Raw genomic sequence first — 21405 nt, 5'->3', positions numbered from 1 at the left:
TGCTGAGGGAAAGCCACAGAGGTCCCACCCTACATTAGAAGCCTTGTAGCTGGTTCTAGTGGCAGGCTTGTTCTGCTGTCACTTTGGCTGATGAGTGAAGATCTCTCCTTGCAGAACTTTTCAAATCCCATCTGCTGAAGGACAAGGTTGGTGACTGTCAGAGACAATAAGTGAAGGTTTCTCTGTGCTCAGACTGGGGCGCAATGCGTCACTGGAAATCCTACCCATGGGGAATGAACAACATCTGCCCCAAGTATTCTAATCCATCATTTAAAGATGTGAGGCCTTTGGATCAGACATAGGTTTGGTGCATTACTCATCATTTCTAGAACTTAGGGTTTGAATCAAGCTTGGCCAAAATCTTAGTGCTTACATGTGCACTTCTCAACTCGGAGTGAGTAGAAGGCAGGTCCAGGGAACAGTACCCTGCAAGTCTGTGGAAGGGATGAGGAAATATCTCCTGGGGCAGATTCAAGTTGTCCATTAAAATTTAATGATTGCCTTTGGCAATATGAGAACAAGAGTTGGATCTAAATCTTTTGTACATTGCTATAAATAAATTAAAGCCATAAGGTGCCTTGGTCATCATTTAAAAACAGCTTTTGCCAGTAAACATGGTTACATCATGTATTAGATTATGTAATTGTGAATAGAACTGTACAATGAGAGAACATTAAAAATTGGCTTCAGTTTTTTATGGTAAATATGTACAGTGGCTAAATAAACATAAGCAAGAGGGCTGGAAGGAGTTGGTTCCTCACTGTGCTGGTTGTTGTCCTGCACAGGGGGTGAGGAGGTAAGAGAGGCAGTGCAGGGTTCTTTCTGAACCTCAGTAATAAAAAGGCCTGACAACAAACAGCTTAATGAGATAACTGCTTTAATAAGACATGAGAAGAGTATAGAACATGAACAAATGTTACATCTTTAGATGTCGAGCATCCTGTGTTCATGCGGAATCGGATGGAGCCCAGAAAAGACTTTCCCTCAGTGCACTGTGCAGAGCAGATCCTCTCTGTGGAGAGAAGCTCTCCCTTTTGCTCACTCTAGATGATTAATAGATGATTTCCTTACAAGAAAACAACTCTGTTCCTAAAGGATGTTCTCATGAGAACTTGGTGAGAGACCTGGCTGAGAATGTCCTGCACCCAAGGAGTTTGTGCAGCACAGCATGGGCCTGTATCTGCTCAGGTGAAGCTGTTGTGTGCATCACTACCTCCTCAATGTGCTGCAGCCCCAGTCAGGATCAGCACATTCCACCCTGGGATTCACTTACAGTTTACTTTTCCCAAAAGTATAACAAATTATAGGTTACATGAATTGCATTTGGGCTTCTCAGGCCCAAAGCATGAGTAGGGCAGACACTGTTTGTTCAAGGTCATTGACTCCTCCATCACAATGTCTTCTGTGACACTGCAGGTGAAAAACACACCTCAGCATCAGCTGCATAGAGCCCCACTGCGTGCTGGCTTGCTCATTGTTTCAGGTGGAACAAGCAAGGAGAAATATTCAAGCACTGCCCTGCCTCAAAATAAATAAATGGAACATCAGAAAAAAAATACAGGAAAATGTAGAGATCTGACTGTCTTGGTAATAGTGTCACTCCTGAGAGTACGGGCACCAGCAGGCTTGTTGCTAGGCAAACGCACAAAGGATTGCTGCAGTAGTGCTCCAAAGAGGAGCCTGAGATTTGGTTCTGAGAAGAAGCTGAATTTCAGTAGGGATATTTGCATATTTTGTGTCTAGAGCCGGTGTTTGATTTTAATTTTAAAAGAAATCTGTAATTTCCCTTGCCTGACTGTTGTGCTTTAACTGCTGCACTATTCTGTTGCCTGCCATTAGTTTTTCCCCACTGTAATTAACATACATAAAATCAGGTTTCTAGTTTCTTCCTTTTTTGTGAGGGTGGTTGCTTTGAATACGATTACAGTGCCATGGCTTTTCACAGCACGTATGTCCATCATCTTACATAGTTAAACGTGTTATTAAAATGCAATAACAGTAACACCACCGAGTTACCATTACGTTATAAAAACATTCTCCGCATGGAATAATGGTACCTGAGGGATGCGGGGAAGTACAGGTTTCTGCTTCTTGAAGGTTTTACCATCACAGTGATGTCTTTCTAGGAACGCCGTGAGACTTTGCAGTGCTGTTACAGTGATGTATAATAATAAAAAATCTTGGAAGGTAACTCCTGCTTAAATGGTAGTGACTTAATTTAAGCAATCTGAGCAGCTTTTCTGAGTTATTGCTGATAGCTGAAAGGTCTTAATAGTTGAGAGAGTTAACCAGTGCATACATTTATATATGTATGCTGTATGCATGCCAAGGTTGGAAGGGACCTCAAGGATCGTGTATCTCCAGTCTGCATCCATATACAGACAACGTACGTGTGGCTGTGGGTGCCCATGTAAACCCACCTGGAATATGGCCCTGTTAAGTGATTGGATGTCATCACTGCTTGCCTCACTTTTCTCAGTGATAGGGAGAGGCATGGTAAGATCCCAAAGCTGACATTACCTTTTGCCCTTACTAGAGCTATAATTTCAAACCAGGAATTTCAGCCTCCAGGCCAGGGGAAGCATTGACTACATAAACAATCCTACAATTTAAAGTGTAAGTGGGAATATATTTTTTAAGATACTGAGTTTTGTGTGTTCAGAGTCTATCCTGGCTGAGCTGTACAGCAGACAGCAAGAAGCAGGTAGAACTTTGGTATGCTTTGTGGCAAGTTTTTCTCCTTTTAATGGAAGATCTGAAATGTAGATGATGTGTTGGCACATGCTGAATGTACTACAGGCACACCAGGCAGTGCTCTATACCCTTGGTAATGGTTGGTCTGTTGCTTGCTGTAGTACATCCTGAGATCTCATGTAAATACACAGAAAGAAAGGCATTTCATTTACATAGAATATTAATGCCGTTAATTAGGAAATTAATGCATAAGCTTCTTTCCATGAATAAAAAAAGAAAAAAGTGGTTGAAGACAGAATTAACTGCACGGAACAGCATGAGTCAGATATCTCTAGGCAGTTCCATAGAGATGGCTGCAGCATTTATATCACTTACCTCTGTGACGTCTCAGCCAGTTCTGGCACGCAGCTAGGGAGGGAATAGATTATTGTGCAACCAAATGAAGTTATTAAAGTAATGTTAATATAATTTCTTATTTATTTATTAAAAAAAAAAAAAAGCACAAAACTTGAAGTGGTCATCTGCCAATTTATTTTGTGCAAAGCTAGCTCAAAACTGACCTCAGCTGCTGTGCAGAACTGTGCCTCCAGGAGACTTCTGACACAAGGACTTAGGAGGGAGCCCATGCCTTGTGACTAGCTGTGGCCTGGAGGTCGGATATGCTGGGGCTGCTGCTACATTTTCCTGCTCTGTGAGCCTGCCCTGAGGGGGCTGAGGACTCGATTAGTATCTTTGGCTGCAATAGTGAGGAGGATCTTTTCACAGCTCTGTAGCTGATTCCCATGCACATCATTTCCTTCATCCTCCAGGCTCTCCTTAGGGGTGGGCAATGCAGCCCATGAGGGATTGCTGTGCCCCACGCAGTGTGGCGCCTTAGCACCCTCAGTGCAGCTGGGGCTGCTCAGGTCTGTGTATTTACATACAGGTATACATGTGTGGTCTTCATCATACCTAAGAAGTGTTGTTCGCAGCCACTGGCATGATGGAGCCCTATTGCAAGTTTTGTAGGATAACTTTCTGGCCAAGATGCAAATTTGCAACAGATTGCATCAGACAGCATTACACACTGATGTAACCCCCGCAGAGGCCATCAGCAGAGAGGCAAGCAATCTGGCAGCAGCTGAGTTAGTGAACTGTGTGGAGCACACCAAACACAAGGGCTGGAGTAATGCACTGAATACAATGTGCTCATTTTTCTGCAGTTGGTAAGGAGGCATGAGACAGGAGCATGGCACTGAGGTTTTGCCCTGCGGTCAGCAGGGTAGGAGCTACTTGTGCAAAAGTGTGAGTGCTGATGTGGGCAGTTTTTCAGACAGCTGTTTGCTTTAGCCTCAAAGCTTCTGACCTCGACTTCCATCTTCCAACACTTAATATTACTCTTTGCTCATTCTTTCCCATTGTTAGGAGCTGGGTTAAAAATCTAAGCCATGCTGCTCTTCTGTGCATGTGCTATTTCTTGCATGTTTGGAATAATAGTATTTCTCCCAGTCTTCACAATATCTAAATGATATCTCAGGCTAAAGCCGTTCCTGTAGTTAAAAATATGACGTGCTATGGTGCCTGGCTTGCTCCTCTCACCATGCTCTGAGTTTGCAGGTGTTTTCCATCTGCATGCTCTGTGGTTCTAGCAGCACTCCCAGCTTTGCTGCTTAAGGTTGTGCTCCTGGGCTTAGGGATCAGAGGTACCCAAGGAGGCCAGCTCCAGACTGTTCAGCCAAACAGCTGATCGTATACAAGTGTAAAGCATTTTTTTTTCTTCTCCAGTGACTCACACTTTGTGAAACATGGTCTGTAATTATGTTCTCCCTTGGTTTTCACAGTGCCTAAGCATTCCTGTTACATTTGTCTAATGCTTGTACTATTTCTTCCGCCTCTTTTTAATTTTTATTTTAAGCCTATGACTAAGGGAAACAATTTAAAAACCCATTACAGTGTTGTCCTTGATGATGCGTTCATCAGAGAACGGCTCATAATGCTCTCCTAGGACTAAAATTACTGGGTATCTTCAAAGCTCAGCTGACAGAACCTAGCCAGGCAAGGGAATTAGCCTGATCTACGAGATAGAGCAAATTCCTTTCTGCATTTGCCAAAACATAATAGAAGGGACCATTGTTCGCGCAGGGAATCATCCTCTGCTAAGGCTCTGGCCATTGGCCCACATTGTGAGACATGGATTATCCACCACTGGAGGTTTTTAAAGAACAGGCTGGAACACTGTGGAACTTGGCAGGAGCATTATCTGCCTCCGCGAGCCTGACCCAGAGCACCAGTGTGGATGGATGACCTCCCCTCAAGTGCTTGTTTTCCTACTGATCCAATATAGCAGTCTTTTTGTCTTGCTTGACAAGTGACACAGATGTAAATGTCCACGTAGCTAAGCAACGTGTCTCCAAGTAGACCTAAAGGTTTGTCCCCCAAAATCGTTGTTTCCATTTTTGTCTCAGATATTATGGCTCTTGAGGCTGACACTGACCCCGGGGCAGGCTGTAGAAGCAGTGAGGATTGTGCAACTCCTAGAAGGCTATAAAAAATAAAGAACATGTGCTTTTCTCATGAAAACATACTCTTGAGACTCCCGGAGCCTATCTCCAAGCTTAGGTGTGGCTGAACAGGTGAGCAGAGATGCCTTGGCTTGCAGAGGACATGGAGGAACACAGAGGTGCTTAGCTTGGTTCCACGTGGGTCCTTTGACATCCACTTCAATTTCATTTGAATCTCTTCCAGGAAACCCTGAGTCAATGCACAGAATCACAGAACTCTTCAAACTGATGCATGCCCTTATGGTACTTTGAGTTTGCATCAAAAATGAAAATCCTTTGTTTTAAGCTTGCATCGCAATTTGTTCTAATTTAATTTCAAGTCTTTCAGATTCTTAAAATGGCTGAAGTTAGACGGGGCCTTTCTTGCCTGGGAAATACAGCATCTACAGTGGCTGATGTGCTGTTATGTTACTGCAGTGCCTTGTTTAAATACATTCTGTCCAGCTCAAAGGAACCCGATTAAGCTTTGATACATCAGGAGTTATGATGGAAAAACTTTCTATTTCCCTTTTTGTGCTGTTAATCTCCCTCCAAACAAGCACAGCTATCAAAACTCTCTCCATTTTTGTTTCTCTTTTTATTTGTGGAGCAAGAATCTGCCAGCAGCAAAGTGATATAATTGATGCTAATACAGAGGAATGCTTGGCCATGGGGCTGTACTTGTGTGCTCTATGCATGGGCTCTCAAGGGTCAGAGATCTGGCATAAAGGAGAGCTCAGTCTCTAAAGCTGAATTGCTGGTCAGAGTACGACTGTCTAACACAAGATTACCTAGAGCAGAATCAGGCATTTCCAGGCCCATGGAGTAAGAGCTTGGAGACAGCAAGCCTGGCCTTTTCTCCTCTATCTTTTAGTGCAGATAAGCAGTCTGTAGCCCTTGCTTTGCAGCACCCTCTCTCCTGAGAGGCACAGCTAGGATGGAGGGGATCCCCAGCCACACTGCCCAAACCCATGAGCTCTCATCAGGAAGCTGGCCTGATTCAGGCTTTGGCTGACTGGGATCAGAATGTAGCAAAAACACAGCTCTCTTCTTCCCCTTCAAGGCAATTGAACCCTCAAAAGGTGTTGTTTGTTTGTTTGTTTTTGTAAGCCATCGTTAGCTAGTAACAGTGCAAAAAGGATTTTGCCCAGAAGTGATTGCATTCTTTGATTTCTGGACTCATTTGGAGTACTCTGGAAACGTCACAGCATTCAATGGAAACTGCTGGCAGCTCTTCTTATCCTTAGTAAGGTATTCCATCATTATTAAAAGTGTGTTCAACATAAAATAATGACATGAAATCAGAATGTCTATCTAATCTAAATAATAAAAAAATCCTTGCACAATTATTAATCAACTCAGCTTTGCTATTTTGCATGTGTTAACACAGTCTTCTTTTAATAATAGCAGTAAGGGAACATTCTTACAAATCATTTTATCGGCAGTTATTTGATTAATGGCATGATATCTGGACTGATACAATTGGTTATGAATGTGACAAAGGAGATTTTCCAGTTTTAAGCCCAAGAACAACAGCATTGGGCAATCAGTGCCTGCAGAAGTTTTTTCATACATGTTTGTGTTTGGACATTCTTATCCTATGTTTCTGAGTAAAGTTTTTCTGTTTCAGATTCTGTATGAGTAGTGCATCTCCCAGAAAAGGCAATGGAGCAGACTAACCACTGATGTCACTTCATAGATACAGCAACCTCATGGCACATGTGTTATTCAGCTATTTTATACATTGGATTCAGGAAATGCTGTAGGAATATCTGTGTAGAGGAAGCATGGCTAACACACAAAGCTTACTTCACACCTCAGCTGTGATGGATGCTGGGGATGGTTCCCTGATAACCTGGTCTGTTAACTCTTACCATTGAGTTATTGTGTGAAATGACAGAAGAATTGCAGAAAAAAGGTGTGAAGAATGTTGATATGGGTTATGAATAAAGCTGTGCACCATTGTAAGCCACTATAAAAATATACAACAAAGTAGAGAACTTCTGCCAAATAGAACTGCGTTGAAGGAAGTGCCCTATGTTGTTTGTTACTGATGTCACAAGGCAGTTTTTTGAATAGCATGAATCATTTTCCAGCTCTAGCAGAAAACAACGGTCTGCTGAGGCACTTGCTGCCTCTATTGGTTAAGGCACATCCTTTTTTTGTCAGCAGAAATAATGCCACAGTGTGCTTCTCCAAAAGTTTTATTCCTCCCCATGTGTTTCCATGCTGCATTTCCTTTTTTTTCCATATCTGAAGCTGTTCTTTCCTGCTGTTATGTTCATTAACTTCACCTCCAGAATGAGCAGCTGGAATCTGCCCATATTTCCCTATGAAATAACAATACTTGGCAGCGAGGCTGCAAGACCCTGCTGCATCTTCCCATTGCCATTGGTTCATGGTATTTTTCACAGTAGTGAAGAACAGCAAAGCAGCTCATGATCTAGGATTGGTGCATGCTTTAAACAGGCCATTTCCTATGCACTGGTTTAATAAGGGCAGATGAGAGGTGGCTCTTGCTTCAGATTTCCTCACTGGGGCCGTCCTGGTGAGGCACTCCTGGCAGACCTGGCTCCCAGGAGGTTCTGCAACCAGCAGCCACTTCCACAGCCCTGTGTGCCAGATGGTGGCCTTGTCCAAGAGTCGGTTGGTCTCTGCATCTAAACCTGGCTATGCAAAACCAACCAAGCTAGAGAGCTGCCAAGCCTCTTCCAGAACTAGCATCTGAAATGTAATATGACTTCCAGAGTCCAGTTTGTTGCAAAAGATCTCTGCTTCCAATTTTTTTTCCAGTAAGTCCATGCTCTTTAGAGCACTCCGTTGATTTTCATCCCAGCATTCAGTTGGCTTTTGAAAGTTAGATCACATCTGTTGCTGTATTTGGTTTAACCAATTTTTGAAGCAAAACCACAATCTCATTTGTGCTCATTTATGTTGTAACTAATGACAGCAACATATTAGACACCTGGAGAAAATCTGCTCAAACTCCTGGGACAATAACACAGGCACAAGTCTCCCCAAAACCACCTGCCTGCATCATCTGCAGCATCTCCTTGGATTTAAGTGGTTTAAGGAAGCTGGCTCATGCAATTGTTGTTAAGCATTTCTGCTTCCATTGGAGGCCAAAACCAGAGAGAAAGTGGAACTTTCAGAAAGAACATGAAGAAACAAATTCATTTCTTGAGTTTCAAAGTATATCTTTGATCTTTTTGTAGGAAACGTCACTTGTTTATTTCTTCAGATCAATTTGCCCATCTCCAGCTGTCTCCAAATGCCTTCAGAAGAATGGGAACATTCGTTTTAGCAACAATAGTACTGCGAAATTATAAAATCCAAGACTGGTTACTAATTATCCTTGTCTGGAATAGAAGAAATTATAGAAGCCATTAAAACACAGAGGACAAGGAAATAAATGTGGATGTCTCCCATTTTAAAATGCTCAAGAAAAAAGAATGTAATTCAAAATACGAGGCTTCTATTTGCAGATTTAGAAAAATGGAAAACCTAAATATTTCAGATAAGACTAAGAAACCTAGGCATGATGTTGATAGAACTAAGGGTCATTAAAACCAACCACAGTGAAGAGAAACTCGGAGCACCTAAAAACATAATAGCCATAGAATCGTGGAATATCCCAAGTTGGAAGGGACCCATGAGGATCTTAACATCTGGCTCCTGATAGCACCACCCAAAAATCAGACCATATGACTGAGAGTGTTATCCAGACACATCCTGAAATCAGGCAGGCCATTGCTCTGAGCAGCCTCTTCTTGATAGCCAGCCTGACCTCCCTGTCACAGATCCACACTGCTCCCTTGGGTTCTGCCACTGGTCACCAGAGAGAGGAGATCGTTGTCAGGATGAAATTAAAGGAAGCTGATCAGTGTGTGATGGTATGGCCAATTGATAAACTGGTAAAACGTGGATAATGGCTGAGATAAGTAATATTGCAAATGTGACCATGTGATATTTGAGATCAGCAACACACCCTCACCTGAAGGACAGCATTCGATTCTGTTGGCAGAAGGAATTTGGAAATAATTTGCTGAGAAAAGCGGTGAAGAAATAAGTCAGAAAAATGGTAGGTAGGAAGAATATGAATAGAAGGGAATGTATAAAGATGTTTAGAGAAATAATGAGAAACCTTGTACTTCCATATACTTCTATTGCAAGATCAAACATCTTAAATCAGAAGACATAACATCTGATCTGTTGGGAAGTGTTTCACTGAGGATCTGCTTGTCTTGAGATGCTGCCCATTTTCTGGATAAATGCATTGAGCACTGGAGAAGTGGGAAAAAGCCCTCTAAAAATTGCTTGCCCTGGCGTGAATGATTGTCATCCTCAAATTCATGTCTTGAATCTAGAGCAGGCCCTGGGGAACTGTAAATATCTGAAAGACTTTCTAGGCACCATATGGTGGTTATGAAAGGATCTAACACAGGCCCAGTTCTGAGTCAGAAGAATGGAAATGAGGAGGGCTAAATCTTGGAAAGCAGGGTGTTCGTGGTTATGAAACCAGAAGTGGCAGACAGACTTAAGCCCTCTACACTTCAGCAACACTTGCTCTCTATCTATTTATAATTCATTTTGCTAGAGGGGCATTATTCAAGTGAGAAAATACTCTTCCGCTCCAGCTTGGGAGTGAAGGCACTGTTGTAAGAAAAGCAAAGCAAATTGAGCTATTTTAAGTGTCTGAAGAGGCACTGAATCCAGCTATGTACTTGCAAAAGGTTCTGCCTTTACTGTTGCCTTGCTCCCCATGCTGCATGAGTAATGCCTGTTATCTAGCATCTCCTTGAACAGGCGGCTCTGCAAAGCCTGTGTTGTATTGCTCTGATAAAGCAAAGCCTGATATCATGCAACTACCCACACAAGTGCAGCTAAGATGTTTTGGGGTATATTGATTAAAGCAGAGAGTTCTTTTGGGGCATCCGCGTTGTGCCAGAATATTGCTTTCCCAGCAATCTCCTCCCTCCCCAAGCAGGACCGAACTGCCTTGCTGTATGCACCCCACATGGCATCCCCACCTCCTTGTATTCTTTCATTGCTGCTCCAGCTCCAGCTGTCCCCTCATACGAGTGCTGAGTTGTTTGTGTTTAACTGCCCACATCCCTCTGAGCAGGCCAGGACCTGCAAAGCATCACTTATTTGTTCGTGACGTTCCTTTGACAAGCTCCTGCCTGCTCCCCTGTTAGGGCACCGTGCCGCACCGTGGTGCGTGGCACATGGCTGGGGGCTGAGCAACACACAGCTCTGCCAGCTCTGCCTGCTTGTCTTGGGCTGCTGAGGTGTGGGAGAGGGAGCCCAGGGCAGGGAGGAAGGGGGCTCACTCCTTCTCGCTGTTATTTGATATGATGAGAGGAAATGGCCTCAAGTTGCACCAGGGGAGGTTCAGGTTGAGCATCAGGGAAAACTTCTCTGCAAGAGTGGTTGAGTGTTGGCACGGGCTGCCAGGGAGGTGCTGGAGTCACCGTCCCAGGAGCTGTTCAAGAAATGTGGAGATGTGGCACTGAGGGCCATGGTTGGAGGGCAATATTTTGGTGGTAGCTGGACAGTTGGACTAGATGATCCTAGAGGTCTTTTCCAACCTTAATGATTCTATGATATTATGATTTAGCAAAAAAAAACCCAAACAAAACAAACCAAGAAAAAACAAGTACTTGTCACACTGGGAAAATGCATGTCCAAGCAGAGGTGATCTTCTTACAGTGAGAGTCCCCTGTGCCTACTTCATTAACTCTTTTGGTGCAAATAATCTTCAGGACAAGCAGGTATCTTTCAATAGATAACACTGGAATCTTTTATTTTTCCAACAGAACTATTATTTAGTAATTAATCCAAAGGGATCTGTGCCCGATAGCAGGGTTTGGCACAGAACAGTTAATCCTGATGCAAATACTGAGAGCTCAGCAAGAAGAGCCAGCTTCCATGGGCAGGTTTCAGTGCAGAGAACAGAGGCATATTTTTCTTTCCCTGTGGTGCAGATCAGGGATGTCCATCTACTGAGTACAGATACTGTTTCAATTACTTATTGAAGTTGGACTGTATTGCTAGCACTGGAATAACACTTTAGAAAATAAAAATGCTCAAGCTAAAGATCTTGAAGAATTCCCCACTGAGGCATTGTTTTACTGCCTTATACAGAGAAATCTGCCTCACAAATGAAATTGCAAAGGTTCAGCTGTAGCTGGGGAGTACACAAAAGGGAAGACTGAGGATTTTGTTTTAAAAATTAAAAAATACATATTTTTATAATTGGTTTTCATTATTTTTTTAGCAAACACATACATTATTTAACAAAAAAAGTAAGTTGAATTCATCTATAACAGTTCAGTGGAAATTCTGTACAAAGTATTCTATTTTTCAAGTTCATTCAAACCCGAAGTGAACTAAAGAATGTTTCGTGCCCCGTTGTCAAAGGCTGCCAAAAATTAATTACTGCGCCCCTCTGATCTGCTGATGTGTGACCTGAAAGCCCCATGCTTTAATTACTTTTCCAGCTTATAATTTGGACGTTGGGTTTTTTTGCATTATGCCCTTGTTTACAGAAGCATGTTAAAAATAAAGATAATATTAAATATCACTATTTTGAAAATGAAGCAGATCACTTATAAAGGAGCAGCAGAAGTGTTAGCTGTTCTGCTTGCTGTACACATCAGGATGCAATGCCTCCTACAGGAGGATTTTACAATTCTACAATTTCTGTGCCAAAGGAAGGCCAAAGGAAAACCAGACTTCCTTGCTGAACCCCAGCACTGCTTCCTGCAATGGTTTCCACCATTCACAGAATCACAGAATCACAGAATCAGCAAGATGCCAGGCTTTGCCTTGTGTCCTTGGGAAATTATTGCTCCTGGCAGCTCAGACTGAAACTAAATGGCACTGGATGTTGTGAACCAATTTAGGTGGCTGGCCAAGAACACCCCAGTAGGAACGAGCAGGACCAGTGGCTCTGGGGGGAGCAGGAGCTGCAATTTCCTGCACCTTGAGAACCAGCTGAGTGTGAAAGCTACACAGCACTTATTTTCCCCATGGAAATACACTTTGCCTATTTAAAAAGGTGATTTTCAGGTTATGTCAATTCTCATGGCTTAGGACTGTGTTTGCAGCGTGCTGTCAGTTGGTACTTCAGAAAGCCTGATTCTGCTCCTCACTTTGGTCTCCAGTAGCAACGCGGGTTTCTCCCTTATGATATCCTGACAGAAGCCCTAAAAGCTTATCTATCATTTTAAATGAAAATCTGCTAGGTGTGACAATACTTACAGCTATGGCAGTAGCACAGATGCTGAAATCTTCAAAGACCTGGCTTCTTTTTCGGGAGGGTAATAGCAGAAATCATCAAGTTTGTCTATAAGGCAGCCCATTCTGTGCTTGGGAATGGAAAATGCTCTGCCCCTCATTTGCAATAACCAGTGACTCAGCAGCTTGGGCTGCCTGTGCCAGGGCGAAGGGCTTACAAGGCATCCATCTCCCACCACTGATCTTCTCCCTCTACCTCTCTTTCCCTGGGGTTGTGCCATGATCAGTGTGCATCAATTCTGTACCAATGGGGAGATTTGCCCTGAGCAGACCTTCATGCTTGTGAATGATGCAGGTTACTTGCCAGCTTTCTCAGAGCCTGCATGTTAGCCTTTAAAGGAAAGCGTGTTTCTGGGTATGGAAGGGCCAGAAGAGCAGCTGAGGCTCTTCCTAACTCTGCTTCACTGTCACAGAACAGAACGCCATTAAGCCCCCCAGTGAAAGGATGATCCTGCTGGCAGAATTTAGCTTATATCAGGAAAATAATTTAGAGTGCTGGAAAAAAAACTGTATTTTAAACTAATTTCCAAACTCAACAATACTTGAATTAAAGGTTCTGCGCCATTTTTTCATATTGATATTATTAGAGAATTCCATTCTCTAATAATTCTCTCCATTAGAGAATTCTAATACATCCATTCAATTATTTTGGCCTTGTGTACTACTTATGACCTTTTTAATATTCTGTCATTTGACTGACTGCCTGTTCTCATTCCTTTTGCTATTTACAGTTTTACAGCCCCGTGGGGAAGGAATAACCACACTGACTTAATGAAAATGCAGACAGCTGAAATGAGCAAAATGGTTTCTCTAACTGCTACAGCACACTGCACTCCCAACGCTTAGCAAGAGCTGCAGCGACGGCAGTGCTCAGCCCTCCTCCCACTGAAGGTGCTGTGTTATTTTGCTGTTATCTCATTGATATGCAGAGCAGAAACAGCATTAAGTAGCTGTTCCAACAAAAATACTAACGTGATCCTCTGAAATTGCAAAGGCAATGGAAAATTATGAGTGCGCTTTTTTGATTTTTTTAATAATCAGAGGGTTTTTTTTTTTACAGCAATATAGAGTAGAAATAATGAATGAAGATGTAAGGTGAGAACTTAAGAACAAGAATCTCTGCAAAAACAAACAAACAAACAAACAAACAAACAAAAACAAAAAAACCAAAACAGGCTCAAGGAGCTTCATTTGTGCTCCTGGTCAGCAAAATCAGACTCAAAAGGACTTGGACTTTTTATGCAACTTTTTGTTGTGCCAGAGCAATGCAGGACTCAGCAGGAGAGAAAAGTAGCAGACTTTTGGCCTTTCTCTCACATGATCGTGACAGCACTGAGATGGCTGGAAGCTGTCTGGAGCTGAAGCAGCCTTCAGGTCGCTAAGGATGAAGGCCTTCTTGAGCAGCCACAGGATTCCATGGCGCTGAGACTGCAAAGCACCAGGAGCACCTCGCCCTGCTGCTACAGTGCTTCACTGCACTGATGTGCTCTGTGCCACAGAACAAATGATGGCTGGCATGACACAGCAGCAAATGGAGAAGGAGTGTCACATGGATTCAATTGACTTTGTAAAGATGAGGGAAATAATGACCGAAAAGGGCTCCTAAGCTTACAATGGAAAAGCTGTAGTCAGCAGTGGCATAGTTTATATCCTTCTGTATTTCTAACTGTATTGTTGTCTGATCTAATCTGAAGCCTAAGGGCTTCTTGCATGGGGAGATAGAATCCAGATGAGACACCTGTCATCTTAACATCAAAGCACTTGAATCCAGTGTGGAAATGGGAGGTTTTTGTTTTAAGAGAAGATACGCATTTTCTTTTTGTTGGACTCTGCGAGCAACATGACCCAAAATGTCCTGTACCACTGGGCTGCACAGAGCCAATTAGGTTTCAAAAACACAGTGAGCTGTAACTAATCAACGAGGCGTGACAAATCCAGTATCTCACCGATATATGTTTGCCCATCATTTCTTCTTGTCTTCATCCCAGAAAGAAAAAGCATGAAATAACTGCAAATGCTGCTCTCCAACAGCATTCTCTGAAGTAAACACAAATCAAATATAAGTGTTAGCATTCCAAAGTGTAACGAGAAAAGTCATTGGGACTCCTAACCGTGCAGATGAAGTGGAATTCTAGCACAGCACATTGCTGTGGGTAAAATGCCAAGGCTACAAACCTCTCTGGTTAGCTTCAAGGCAAGAATAAATGTGTTTAGGAGCTGTGATCTTGGGGTTGGCTTTTGTGAATGGCTGGAAAGAGAGGTGTGATGATAGACAGGTGAAATATATGACTGATAAGGGTAAGTGGCAAATAGCAGAGCAGAAGCCTGGTGAGGGCTGAAGCTACTGAAGTATGGGGGAAGGCAGATATCTACAAATAAAGTACCTAAAATGTGAAAGCTGATAAGGAGAGGACAGCAAGAAAAATAAGCGTTGTAAACCAAACGAAAATATATGGCTTAAGCTTTGGTTGTGTTCAGTGCAGTTATCACTGTGAAAGTTATCTGAGTGTTTTCCTCAACTAGCAAGAAGCAGACATGTCCCTTTTATCCCAGAACTAACAGAATAAGGAAAAAAAAAACAAACACAGAGTCGGCAGGAATCCTTCTGCAGCGCGTTCCCCTGGGAGAGAAAGGGAGAGGGTGAGACACCCCTGACATTCAGTGAAGGAATCCAAGATAAGCCTGCTGTGTGCCAAGTCCAAATCTGTCCCTTGTGAGAATATTACTGGATTGGTAACATTCAGCACCAAGGAATCTGTGCTCAGAAAGCTGCTGGCTCACAAGCAGTGGAGATTTCAGGGGTCAGAGCGAAAGGCACAGCCTCTCCCCCCTGCACTACCCCCAGTGCAAAGGGAGGACCCTTGTGCAAAGTTATTTGTGCTTCACACTTGTCCTAATTAAAGAAAAAATGCTCATGTCTTGATTAACTGGGGGCACAGATTCCCTTTCTCCTGTATGTGCTTGAATTCTCAAAGCAGTTGGAGTGGGTTCGTGTATCTCCTCGCAGAGCACGTGCTGGATTTTTTCTAGGCAATCTTGACTCCTCCGCAATGAGCTCTCATGAATGAGGCTGACTGGGGTGGTTGCTAATGAGGGCAGGTTAGGGTATGGAGTACGTTCCCTCTGTTTCTGGAGCACCGATGACACTGAGGCCACTTGGCAAGCTGTGTCTGAGCTCCTGAGGAGAGGGGTGTGTGCTGAGCCATCATCTTCAGCCTTGCATTACCTGTGACACCAGCGAACTGCATAGCACCATGAGCTTCAGGTGTATTCATTTAACAGAATGAGCTACTTGTTCTGCTGAAATGAAGAAAGAAGAAATTGAGTTATGCTTCTGCACAGCTTTTTGGTTTAGCTTCACTACTGTTTTTCTACAGTATGTAAGTAAGAAAGCGGTATGATAGGAGCTCGGATGTTACTCCTGTGTTCCGCTCTGGGATGCGTTTTCTAGAGATCTGCCTCCTGGTTTTGCCAGGTTGGAGGTTTTTATAGCTATTAATTGAGATTAAAACCAAGCAAAGAGCAAATTGCACAGCTTTCTAATAGTTCTTCCCATAAAGAAGACTACTAGAAATAGATGGGTTTGACAAGGAGATGTCCTGAATCACCTTGGCTTCATGTTCCACTGAGACCATGTGTTAATGAGTCCCAAGTACTTACAGCAGGTTGATTTCCCTTTGGGATTGCCTTTGCACATCCTACAGAGCTCAGTGCCCCTTGTACTCCAGCGTTCTGGGGCCAGGGGTGCCAGAACATCCACCAGGAGCCCCACAGCCCCCTGTGAAGTGCTGAGGATTGGCCATAGCAGAGTGTGAAGCACGTTCCCCTGTGCTGAAGGCTGCGCACTTCCTCCTTTTGGTCCTTGAGCATCCCTTTCTGCTCCCAGCCTTATCACAGGGAGGATCAGTACACCTACTTCTCTTCCTTCAGTGTTTCTGGTTACCAGGGAGACAGCAGTCTGTTTGGGCTTTGCAAAGAAGGCCTTTGAGCCTGACTCCTCCAAGAGCAGTCAGGGATGGGATGCTTTTTTTCTCAGGCACAAGGTAATTCCCCCAGAACCAGCCCTGTACCTGTGCTGCACACTGCCATACAATACTGCCATACATACTGCACTCACAAGGCCCTGCATGGAAAGGGCAGTGGCCTGGGACAGGGTGTGATCCCTGCAGTACATGAATCATTTGCTACCAGTGTGGTCTGTGCACCCAGCAATCCAAAGGTTTTCCTCAGTGCTCGGTGACCTGGAACATTTTCTTTTATGCCTTTCTTGCAAAAAAAGCTGAAAGAAAGCATGTAAGGACAGGCTGTCACACAACAATACAAGTGCTGCCTATAATTGCTCTGTCAGAGTGAACACAGAGTGACAATGGATGTGCAGGATTTGGGTTATCCATGGTCACGTTCTCTGTTGTCTCATGGGCATGAGGAAACTGAATCCTAGGATATTCTGCCACTCCCCTCTTCCTTTCCTTTACTGCTTTCCTAAGCATATTAAAACCCGATTTGATAAGAGTTTATCTGTGCTTATTTCTCTGCATGCAAGGTGCAGCTCCTGTTGTGGAAGCTACGTGTGCTTGTTTGTACTGCTGGCCATAGGGAACACTGGAAGATGCAAACAGTGGTGCTGCCTGAAGCCTGCAGACATGCATAAAATAGCTTTGAGTCTGGGTGAATTTACAGTCTAAATAACAAAAGATATAGAAATATTCAGGAGTCTGATAAACTCCACAACCACATCAGAAAAAAAATAAATAAATAAAAAGGAGGTTCTTCCTCTGAGTTACAGAAAAAGGCAGAGCACACCCACTGCAGAAAGAGGGCAGGCAGATGGTTTTGTGTGTAAGACCAAAGCTGGAGACGGTGAGGAGCTGAACCTGGGAAAGGAAGATTGCTGTTCAGTGACACAATGGGCTGTGAAGTCAGGGATAACAACACAGCGCAGAGACTACATTCAACAGGGGAATAGAGACAGCACTGAAAGCATCACCGTTTTTGGAACACATTTTAGGCTGAGAACACATGTTGCTAGGAAACTTTTATATTAAAAGGCATTCATCTTTAAACCTTGGGAACACAGTGACAGCGTTTCCTCCATGCTGGGGAAGTACTTTCAGTGTCAGCCCTGACATTACTTAGACAAGCAGCATGAGAAAGGAAGAAAAATATCTTGAATTGCCTGGGGCAAAGATTAAAATCTAAGATTATTTTTAGATATCTTGCCGCATTTAGCTGAGCTTTAGTCCTTCTGGTTTGACTAAAAAGAGACTGATAAACAAAGATGACCATGTTTTGTTTGGTAAGATGTTTCATGGAATGAGAATTGAGATATGTGGTTTAGTTAGTCCAACCAGGAGATAACTTGGCTTATGGCAAAACTCAACAGGATACCATCTGGAGAGAACGACAGCTGATAAAATCCCTTCAGGCTATTGCATTCTCATCCACAGGCTTTCTGGCATTGTTTCCTGGCTTTATAAAAATTCTGTATGCACTTCTTCGTAGCTTATATAAACTCTTCTAAAAATCCCCGTGCATCAGATCTCTTGAGGCCAGTTTTTATTATTTTTGCTGACGTTAAAAACCTACTTCCTGAGCAGAGAAATCCTTAGAAAAGAGAGGAACAGTTTGTGGGGTTCTCTGCTGGGATGAGACTCCCCAGTCTGGTTCTAGTAGTTCCTTTCCCTAAGAAAGGCACTGCAGATAAGAACATCATGAGCTGTATTTATAGGCTTTTGTTAATAATATCCCCATGTGACGTGCCTTAGTGTAGCTGGAGCTTTTCCATTGTATGTTCAGCTTCAGCATCCTCACATGTGTTAATGAGAACAGAGAGCTCTTCCTCTCTGTCTGGCACCTCCAGGAGGCAGAATTCTGCTCTGGGTGAGTCCTGCAATTCTCAATAGATTCACTGAGAGGGGAAAATGCTCTGTTAAGAAGATAAGGTAACATCCTTTGTACCTTCATGAGCAAGAAAAGAGTTCTGTTCAATCTCTGGGCAGAGATGATCGCCTTTAGCACTTCAGCTATAAACTGGAAAAAGCAGACGAGCTTTAGAGCTCAACCTATTCGTAACTTAAGAGTCGTCTACTGAACCAGAGCAGAAAAGTAAACTTGAACTGCAGGATCCATTGGCTTTGTTAGCATATGTTGCATGCAATCTTCTTTTCATAGTGTTTTCATACGGGCATGCGGATTAATTTAACAGTTGGAAACCTTTCAAGGCAGGAGCCATCTTTGTTTTCTGTGCTGGTAACACCATTCGTTTCGTGCCTGATGCTATTTAGGCACCGACGGAATATAAATGAGTAACAACAGATGTTTGAGTCCCCCCATGTATGTTTGTGCAGGCACTCATTCTGCAAACACTGCTGCAGAATGCGCAGGAGTGTGACACTTGGACAATTAACCTCGTAACCAGTGGGATGGATGAGTAGGATCAAGAGCTGAGCGTTACGTAAGTAATAATTACATTGCAGAGCATCTTTCTGCAACGCCCTGTTCGTCTTCCTTGTAGGAGTTAGAAAACAAAAATAGCTGAATGCTTAATAAAGGCAGGCTAAGCGGAGATCACAGTCACCTCTGAATCCATTCCAAAGCACAGCTCCCAGCCTGACGGCAACGCGTTCTCCGTGGTGCCACTTGGTGGAGCTTAGTGATTTCGGCTATCGCAGACATTGTTTTGCACTTCTTTTTTGGTTACACAATCAGTTGGCACTGGGCCCTGGAAACTGACAACATCTCCGCTAAAGAACTAAAAGCAGCAGTGCACCAGAAGTTCTGGTGAAGAAGATACTGACTCCAGTTGAATTTGGTAGTCATCGCTGCTCTTCCTGAAGGCAATAAAATATACAGTGTTCGATTTAAAAAAAAAAAAAAGAATATAAAGTGCTGGCTTAAGGCTTTGGCATTCTTGCTATATAGGAGGAGAGAGGTGTTGAATTGTGTCATGTTTTATTTATTTTTAAGCTTAAAAATAGCATTAGGAAATTTGCCTTTGAAGTTTTATCTTTATAAAGTTTTCTGTAACAAGGGCAACGTGTGCATGCATCTGCGTAAAGGACCTCACAGCAGTTCAGATGTGTGCTTTTCCTCAACTCACATGCGAAGAGCGAGCAGATCAGTGGTTAAATAGGAGAATCATGGAATCACAGAATCATTAAGGTCGGAAAAGACCTCTAAGATCATCCAGTCCTACCATCCGTGTACCACCAACCATGCCCACTGACCATGGCCCTCAGTGCCACATTTACACGTTTCCTGAGTACTTCCATGGACAGTGACCCCACCACCCTGGGCAGCCCATTCCAGTGCTTGATTGCTTTTCAAGAGAAGTTTTTCCTGATGCCCAACCTGAATCTCCCCTGGTGCAACTTGAGGCCGTTTCCTCTCATCCTATCAAAATGATTGATCACACCCCACATCTGCCTACATCTGCACCAGGAACTAGTCAGTGTAATAAAACTGAAGCTGGGATGTGGGCTAATTATGTGCCCACATACACACTTGTGCTCAGAGCTATGTGGAAATCAAGGGTATGACATCTATGGAGACAGCTCAGGACAGGTGGTGGGTTTTCGGCTTCCCTACAGGAACTGGAAGGAATAACTGTGCAGCACCTTGTCAGTGGAGTACTTCTCATGTTCTTAACAAAGAAACATAGCACCACATATTTATCAAGTACCGAAACTGACATTGTATTAGCGTTCTTCTGGTTGGCATTCGACAAGGAGCTCTGGGATCCATCCGGAGCTGGCTGTGATCATCTCTAACACCCACACTATTGGCTGATGTTTGCTGTCTGGCCATTAGTACTTACTGCACAGAAAAGAGCAGTGCAGAGTAATTGTGCCCAGAAGGAGGACAGAGCTCTAACTGACCCATAGTGCCCACAGAACTTCCTTGCACAGTGCTCACTCTTTGCTCATGCCCTGCCTGCACTGACAGGCCCTGTCAGCTCAGGTTGTTATGTATTTTCTGATGGCCTCGTGGTGTTCCAATAGGACAGCCCATGGAAGGCCAGAAATCCCATACGTTGGTCACTTGGCGCTGGCTCTCCATACACACAGGTGTTTGTTTTCAGCCAGTCTCTACATTACCTATGCTGTTTACCTGGTGTCTGTTTTCTCAGTTCAGTTTACCACTGCAGCAGAAGCACTTCAGGATTTCAGCTGTTGCTCACAGCAGGGCTCAGTGCTGTAGCCAGGAGAGTGGCTACGAGCCCCTGTGGCCTCAAGACCTGCCGTTGCTCCTTGTTCTTGTTTGTAAAACAAGCCTATTTGCTGGCATGTTTGTTGCATGCTTGTTATTTTTGCCTGTTCTGCTCCGTTCCTTACCTGTCTCTACACCTTATTTAGCTCTATCCATCAATTGTGTTTTTAAAGTATGGCAGGGATCATAACAGCAAGTGGCACAAGTAAGGGGAGAGAGGTTTAAAAAAGCACCACTGTGCTATCTGAGCTCCTGCAATCCTCGTGGTCACACAGAATTATCTGGAAATTAATTGGGCAGCCCATTTGCGTTTATTGTAGGCTCAACGCCATCATTTCCTGGCAAAAAAGAAAAGCAGATAAATAATTGAATACAAACTTCTGAATTAACACAGCAATCTTTGAACAACTGTTAATGATCCTGGGTCAGATTTTGGTGGGGGAGGTGATAACATGCCTGCCTGGAAAGAGAACCTCACCTTCAGGACATGGCATGGGGATGCATGTTACAACGATAAATGGTTCCTGTGTCACTGGAAAAGACAAATAGAGGCATTTCTGCACGTTGGATTCAGGTGATGCCATTTCCCCACTGCTGCTGCCCGCTCTGCTCTTCCTGCCAGCTGAGTTTGCCACAACATCCATGATTTCACTGTACAGAGACCCTTTTTAACATGTCTGCA

Source organism: Tetrao urogallus, assembly GCF_951394365.1.
Source record: "Tetrao urogallus genome assembly, chromosome: 10".
In the NCBI taxonomy this organism is placed as follows: Eukaryota; Metazoa; Chordata; class Aves; order Galliformes; family Phasianidae; genus Tetrao; species Tetrao urogallus.
The sequence above is the reverse complement of the archived record's forward strand: the minus strand, read 5'-3'. Positions refer to the sequence as shown.